This window comes from Spinacia oleracea, chromosome 6 (genome assembly GCF_020520425.1).
Source record: "Spinacia oleracea cultivar Varoflay chromosome 6, BTI_SOV_V1, whole genome shotgun sequence".
Classification (NCBI taxonomy): Eukaryota; Viridiplantae; Streptophyta; class Magnoliopsida; order Caryophyllales; family Amaranthaceae; genus Spinacia; species Spinacia oleracea.
In genome coordinates, this window is record NC_079492.1 from 50118436 (window position 1) to 50125585 (window position 7150).

Consider the following 7150-nt stretch of genomic DNA (forward strand, 5'->3'; position numbering starts at 1 on the left):
CAAAAGCCAGGCCCAGCCGCAGCTTGGGCGCGCGCGCGGACAAGGCTGCGACAGTGGGCCTTGCGCTGTGCGCTCGGCGTGGGCCGCAAGGCCTGCGTGCGGGCGTGCGGTGCTTGTTCGCCACTCGTGTGTGTTACTCGGAATCCTAAGGCTACCGGGATTCGTAATATGATTAAATCTAATCCTAATAGATAAACTTTGTTTAATTAGAATCCTAGTAGGGTTATAATTAAATAGATTTGTATTCTAATAGGATTATAATTCCTTTCCATAAACTCTATAAATAAGTGCCTAGGGTCACATATTTACAACGAGTTTTCAAGTCTTCAAAGTGAGTTTTTGAGAAAAAAAATTCAGTCACACATTTGCCTAAAAGTGCCGAAAATAATAGTACCTTAAGGGCGATTCTAGTTGGTCAATCTTAAGGCGGATCCGGACGTGCTGTGGACTATCTACGGAGGGACGACACTTGGAGTCCTAAAGACTTGTTCTTGTTCGGTTCGGGCGCAGCTAGGGAAGGCACGCAACAAAGAGTATGCATCTAAACTATGCTAAATGATTATGTGTAAATAATATGTTTTCCTGGCTTTATGGTTTTTCCGCATGATTTATGAATTGTCATATGTATCATAACCTAACATGAGCCGATGCCCATTCACTTTGAAGGACCCAGAATCATCATTCCGAATCTCGATAGCACCATGGGGGAAAACCCGAACAACATCGAACGGACCGCTCCACCGGGATTTTAGTTTTCCCGGGAACAACTTCAAGCGAGAGTTATAAAGGAGGACTTTCTCCCCCTCCTTGAACTCTCTCTTCTCAATCTTGGCGTCATGATATTATTTAGAACGTGCCTTGTAGATGCTTGCTGAGTCATAGGCATTCATGCGGAGCTCTTCTAACTCATGGAGATCGAGCAAGCGCCGCTCACCCGCACTAGTGAGCTCAAAATTCAAAGTTTTGATGGCCCGCATGGCCTTGTGCTCAAGCTCCACCGGCAAGTGGCAATTCTTGCCATAAACAAGTTTGTAGGGAGTCATCCCAATTGGCGTCTTGAAAGCCGTTCTATACGCACATAAGGCGTCATCAAGTTTGATTGACCAATCCTTGCGGTTTTTGGCAACCGACTTCTCCGAGATAGACTTGATCTCCCTATTGATGACTTCCACTTGGCCGCTAGTTTGAGGGTGATAGCCCACACCAACTTTGTGACGAACACCATACTTCCGCAAGAGAGCCTTGAACTTACCATGGGCAAAATGGGACCCTCCATCACTAATCAAAGCCCTAGGAACCCCAACACGCGGAAAGATGATCTTCTTGAAGAGGTTGACTACCAATTTATGATCATTAGTGGGAGATGCAATGGCGCCCACTTGAAAACATAGTCAATCGCTACAAGAATGTAGAGGTTGCCATAAGAAGAAGGGAAGGGACCCATGAAGTCGATTCCCCACACATCGAACACTTCCAACTCTAGGATAGGATTTTGTGGCATTTCATGTCTCTTGGAAATATTACCCGTTCTTTGACAACGATCACAAGACTTGAAAAATGCCCAAGCATCCCGAAAAAGGGTAGGCCACCACAACATGCTTTGAAGAATCTTGGAAGCGGTTCTATCACCTCCCATATGCCCACCACAAGGGGAGGAGTGGCACATACGAAGAACACTAGGGAACTCCTCATCCGGAACACACCTCCTTAAAAGGCCATCCGGGCACCGTCTCAACAATGTGGGCTCATCCCAAATATAGCGCCTAGAATCATACTTCAACTTGCGGCGCTCTTGAGTGGTGAGATCTTCCGGGATCGCCCCACAAGCCAAGTAATTCACTATGTCAACAAACCAAGGGAGTTGGGAACTCCCAACCATATACAAAGTATCATCTCTCAAAGCATCCTCGATTGTGACATCATCCAGAGCAACAATCCCAAGTTCTAGCCTAGATAGGTGGTCGGCCACCACATTCTCGGCTCCTTTCTTATCTCTAATCTCAATATCGAATTCTTGAAGGAGTAGAACCCAACGAATGAGTCTCGGTTTGGCCTCCTTTTTCGCCATAAGATAGAGAATAGCCGCATGATCCGTGTACAAAATTGTCTTTGACCCTACAAAATAGGTCCTAAACTTCTCAAATGCATGCACAATGGCGAGAAATTCTTTCTCGGTCGTGGTGTAGTTGGCTTGAGCTTGATTAAGAGTCTTTGACATATAATAGATTACATGGAGCTTTTTGTCCTTTCGTTGACCAAGAACTCCCCCAACCGAGAAATCACTTGCGTCGCACATCAATTCGAAAGGTAGAGACCAATCCGGAGCTTGAACTATGGGAGTAGAAATAAGGGCACTCTTGATTGTGTTAAAGGCCTTGAGACATGCAGAATCAAAGTGAAAGTCACACTCTCTTTGGAGGAGGTTAGTGAGAGGTCGAGCAATTGAGGAAAAGTCTTTAATGAATCGCCTATAGAATCCGGCATGCCCAAGAAAGGACCGGATCCCCTTAACATTCACCGGAGGAGGCAACTTCTCTATGACTTCGATTTTCGCTCTATCTACCTCGATCCCATGGTGAGAGACCTTGTGCCCTAGAACAATTCCTTCCTCCACCATGAAGTGGCATTTTTCCCAATTGAGCACCAAGTTGACTTTCTCACACCTCGCAAGGCACTTCCCAAGATTGATGAGGCATTCATCATAGGTGGATCCTCCCACCGAAAAGTCATCCATGAACACCTCCATTTCTTCTTCAAGCATATCACCAAAAATACTCATCATACACCTTTGGAACGTCCCAGGGGCAATGAAAAGCCCAAATGGCATCCTCCTATAGGCAAAAGTCCCATAAGGGCAAGTAAATGTAGTTTTCTCTTGGTCTTCCGGGTTTATGGGGATTTGAAAGAACCCGGAATAACCATCAAGAAAGCTAAAATACTTGTGTTTTGTTAGACGTTCAAGCATTTGATCAATAAATGGTAGAGGAAAGTGGTCCTTCTTAGTGGATAGATTGAGTTGGCGATAGTCAATACACATGCGCCACCCGGTTACCGTCTGGGTGGAAATGAGTTCTCCATGTGAATTCTTGACTACCGTCATCCCACCTTTTTTTGGAACCACATGGACCGGGGATACCCATCGACTATTAGAAAAAGGATAGATAATCTCGGCCGCCAAAAGCTTCATTATTTCCTTCTTAACCACCTCTCCCATAGGTGGATTAAGTTTTCTTTGCCTCTCACGATGTGGGACGGCGTTGTCCTCAAGCTCTATATGATGCATGCAAAGGGTTGGGCTAACACCTTTCAGATCTCTAATAGTGTAGCCCAACGCCCTTTGATGACGTTTCAAGACATGAGTGAGCTTGAGCACTTGCTCGTCATCTAAAGAGGAATTGATAATCACGGGGTAAGAAGAGTTTGGTCCGAGAAATGCGTACCTCAAGCTCAAATGTAGAGGTTTTAGATCTACCTTGGGAGCTTCCTTACCAATTCGGGCTTCATCTAAAGCTTCTTTCCCATCCAACACAAGCATGCATTGCTCGGGTTGAGCGCAAGGTGGTGGTGCATCCAAGAGCTCCTCGTAGTTAGCCACTTCGATCCCTAAAGTAACTAAACCATGTCTATTCAAAAGAACAAGCTCAAGTGGATCATTAGTGGTGAGCAAGTGCTCGTGCATGTCATTCACAATTGGATCAAAAGAGTCAACCAAGAAACATTTCTCATTAGTGGAACTAGGATAACGCATGGCTTTATTCAAGTCAAAAAACAAACTATCCTTCCCAACTTTCAAAGTAATGTTCCCTTGCTTGACATCAATAATTGCCCCTGCCGTAGCCATGAATGGGCGGCCTAGAATAATAGGGACATGTACGTCCTCATCTATGTCTAGGACTACAAAATCAACGGGGATCACTAATCCACCAACCCTCCAGGGTACATCCTCAACCTTGCCAATAGGGTATTTGACCGAACGGTTGGCAAGTTGCAAGGTGATGTTAGTTGGGACAAGATCACCAACTTCAAGCTTGGCGAACACCGAATAAGGCATTAGACTAACGCTAGCACCCAAATCACACAAGGCATTGCTTATTTCAAGCTCCTTAATAGCACAAGGGATAGAAAAACTACCCGGGTCTTTGAGTTTGGGTGGCATTTGGTTGAGAATGGTAGCACTATAATTCTCGGTGAGGTTCACCGTCTCCTTTATGTCTCAATCCCGCTCCCCATTCAAGATTTCCTTGAGAAACCTTGAGTAGGTAGGCATTTGTTTCAATGCTTCCGTAAAGGGGAGAGTGATGTGCAAATTTCGAAGAACATCAAGGAATTTTGAGAATTGCACATCCAACTTGTGCCTTATGAATCTTTGGGGATAGGGAAGTTTAGGAGTGGGGAGAGGTAGGAGAGTTGCCTCCTTTGGTATAGGAGTTTCACCTTCATCATTGATGGGAGGCTCCTCTTCTACCACATCATTGTCACTAGACTCAATGACTCCCTCTTGATCCTTCCCATTGGGCTTAGAAACCTTACTAGCTCGAGGAACATTATCTAAAATCCTCCCACTCCTTGTCACTATGACATTCATTTTCCTTGGAGCATGACTTTGGGGTGGGAGACTAGCATGCGCATGATGTTCCCTAAAGGTATTTGCAAGTTGAGCTAGTTGGGTCTCAATCATCTTCAAGTGAGTGTTGGATTGCTTGAATCCATCCTCAAACTCGACATTCTTCTTGGCTTGCGCCCCCACAAACGACTCCATGAGAGCCTCAAGATTACACTTAAGAGGCGGGAGTGGTGGAGGTGCAACGCCATAACCACTAAGGTTTGCTTGATACTGGTTGCCAAAGGTCCTAGGTCCATTGAATCCGAGAGGTGGCAATTGAGATGAACCATAAGGACCTCCCGAGTTCAAAGGATAACCCCCACTTGATGCACCCCTAAATTGCCCATAAGAGTAGTTATAACCCCCTCCACCTTGATGGTTGGGATTATAACTCCCTTGGTTGTATTGGCCTTCATTGCCAAAACCTTAAGATTGACCATTGATAGGGCGCTTGGCTTTGATAGCCTTGTGCTCTATAGCCACCTCGATTTTGGCTATCATACCCACTTCCTTGGCCATAGCCTTGGTGGGGACCATACATGGAGGGCCCTCTAGGTTTCCTAGAAAAATTAGGATTGTTAGGGTTATCATTCCTAGACCTCTCATTTACGGCGTTAGCATACTCTACATCAAAATCGCCTTCATACGAAGGGCCATAATCCACAAATGACAAGTTATGAACTAAGGGGCATGCATCGGGGGAATGACTATAGTCTTGGCAATTTTCACAAAAGAAGGTGCCCGGAGGCATTGAGCCATAAGAACTAACCTTGCCCTTCCCCTTAGAGAGAAGAGTGGCCGAGGGAGGAGGGATTGTAGACGGTGATGGCGGTTGCCTTGGTGTGTTTTCGAGCTTCTCCAATCGCAAAGTAAGCTTCTCTATCATCCGTGCTTGCTCTATGGCGTACACCAAACCCTTACCATCTTCACTTATACCTTTCCCATCATAATTCCTTGTGCCTACATGCCAAGATTGGTAGTTTTCAACTACATCCTCAATGATTTCCTCTATTTGATCCTCAGTTTTATTCATACTGGGGCCTCCCGCGCCCGCATCAAGACTTGTCTTCGAACTTGGACTCAACCCCAAGTAGAATGTTTGAAGAAACAACCATTTAGGGATCCCATGTTGAGGGCATTCCCTATGGTACTCCTTGAAACGATCCCAAGCTTCGAAGAGTGACTCATCTCGCTTTTGCTCAAAGGATTGAATCTTGTGGCGGCACTCCGCCGTCTTCCCATGCGAATAGAACTTGTTTAAGAATGCACTTGTGAACTCGGTCCAAGTGCGAAGTGAGTTGGGTTTGACCTCCTTGTCAAGCCAATCACTTGCTCGCCCAAGTAGAGAGATTCAAAACAATGTCAACCTCACGTAATCCGATGTGACACCATTGTGCGATTGTGTCACAATAGTGCTCGAATTGTTTGAGATGCTCGTGAGGTGATTCATTACTCTTCCCACAAAAGGGGTGGCTTTGCAACAAATTGATCAAGGCGGGCTTGATCTCAAAGTTGTTGGCACCCGTTATTGGGGCTTGAATACCACATATAGCTTCGAATGCCCCCGATATTCCCAAGTTCTTAACCGGGAGCGCCATGTTCTCAAAAACTTGCTCACTCTCTTGTTGTTCCTCACCAACACTCAACGATGCGAATCAGTTATGGCTTGATGAGCTAGACTGTACACGCCTTAGTCTCCTAAGTGTCCTCTCCAATTCAAGGTCAAGAGGATGGAGGGTCCTTTGACGAGCACGTCCCATAACAAGCATACAAACTCAAGAAAAACCGTGAGCAATGCCAAGGAAAAAGAAAGCTAAGCGAAATTGCAATGTTTTTGTATTTTCTAATAATGAACTAGTCTCAAATTAAACTCAAAAACAACAACCGTTCCCCGGCAACGACGCCATTTTGATAGTAGGTTTTTCCGTCGTTGAAAGATCAACGCCACAATCAAACAAAATTTATAAAACCACTAGACCAACCAACTATATGAATTATAGTGGCAAGTAAAGGGACGTCCCAAAGAAACGATGGTTCTTGAGTTTAAATGTCAAGCTAATTCGAACAAGAGGTTTGATTTCAATTATCACTAAGATGCTAAACTAGGAATTAAACTACATTGAATCAAGGAAGCTAAAACATTAGGGAGTTGGGGATAATCTAGGGAAATCGGGGGAAATGAACTACCATATAGTAATCATGAATGATGCAATGAAATAGCACATAGGGGAATGAAAACTAATGATGTGCTCGCCACCTCTCGGATAGAGCACGCGAAGCAACCTAGCCTATGGAAAGCTTTCGCATAGTCCTAAGCTAGATTAGCAAGCATATAATAGGTGCTATCATTCACTTGCATGAACTAGGCTCACAATGTCTTGCCAAACCTAAATCATACATTCCAATCTAACTCAATCAACTAGAATTTGCAACTACTACTCAATTGATCATGGAAAATCCTAGCACTAAATCAATTTAATCACATCAATCATTAATCAATTAAATCATCAAATTCCCCTAATTAGGCCCCTAGATTCTCCCCTTTCC

The 7150-nt window shown here is 44.7% G+C and overlaps 1 pseudogene; it reads left to right on the forward strand.

The window, feature by feature from the left end:
• Nucleotides 1–5724: 5724 nt before the first annotated feature.
• Nucleotides 5725–5825, forward strand: LOC130464566 (uncharacterized; annotated as a pseudogene).
• The last annotated feature ends 1325 nt before the right edge of the window (nt 5826–7150 follow it).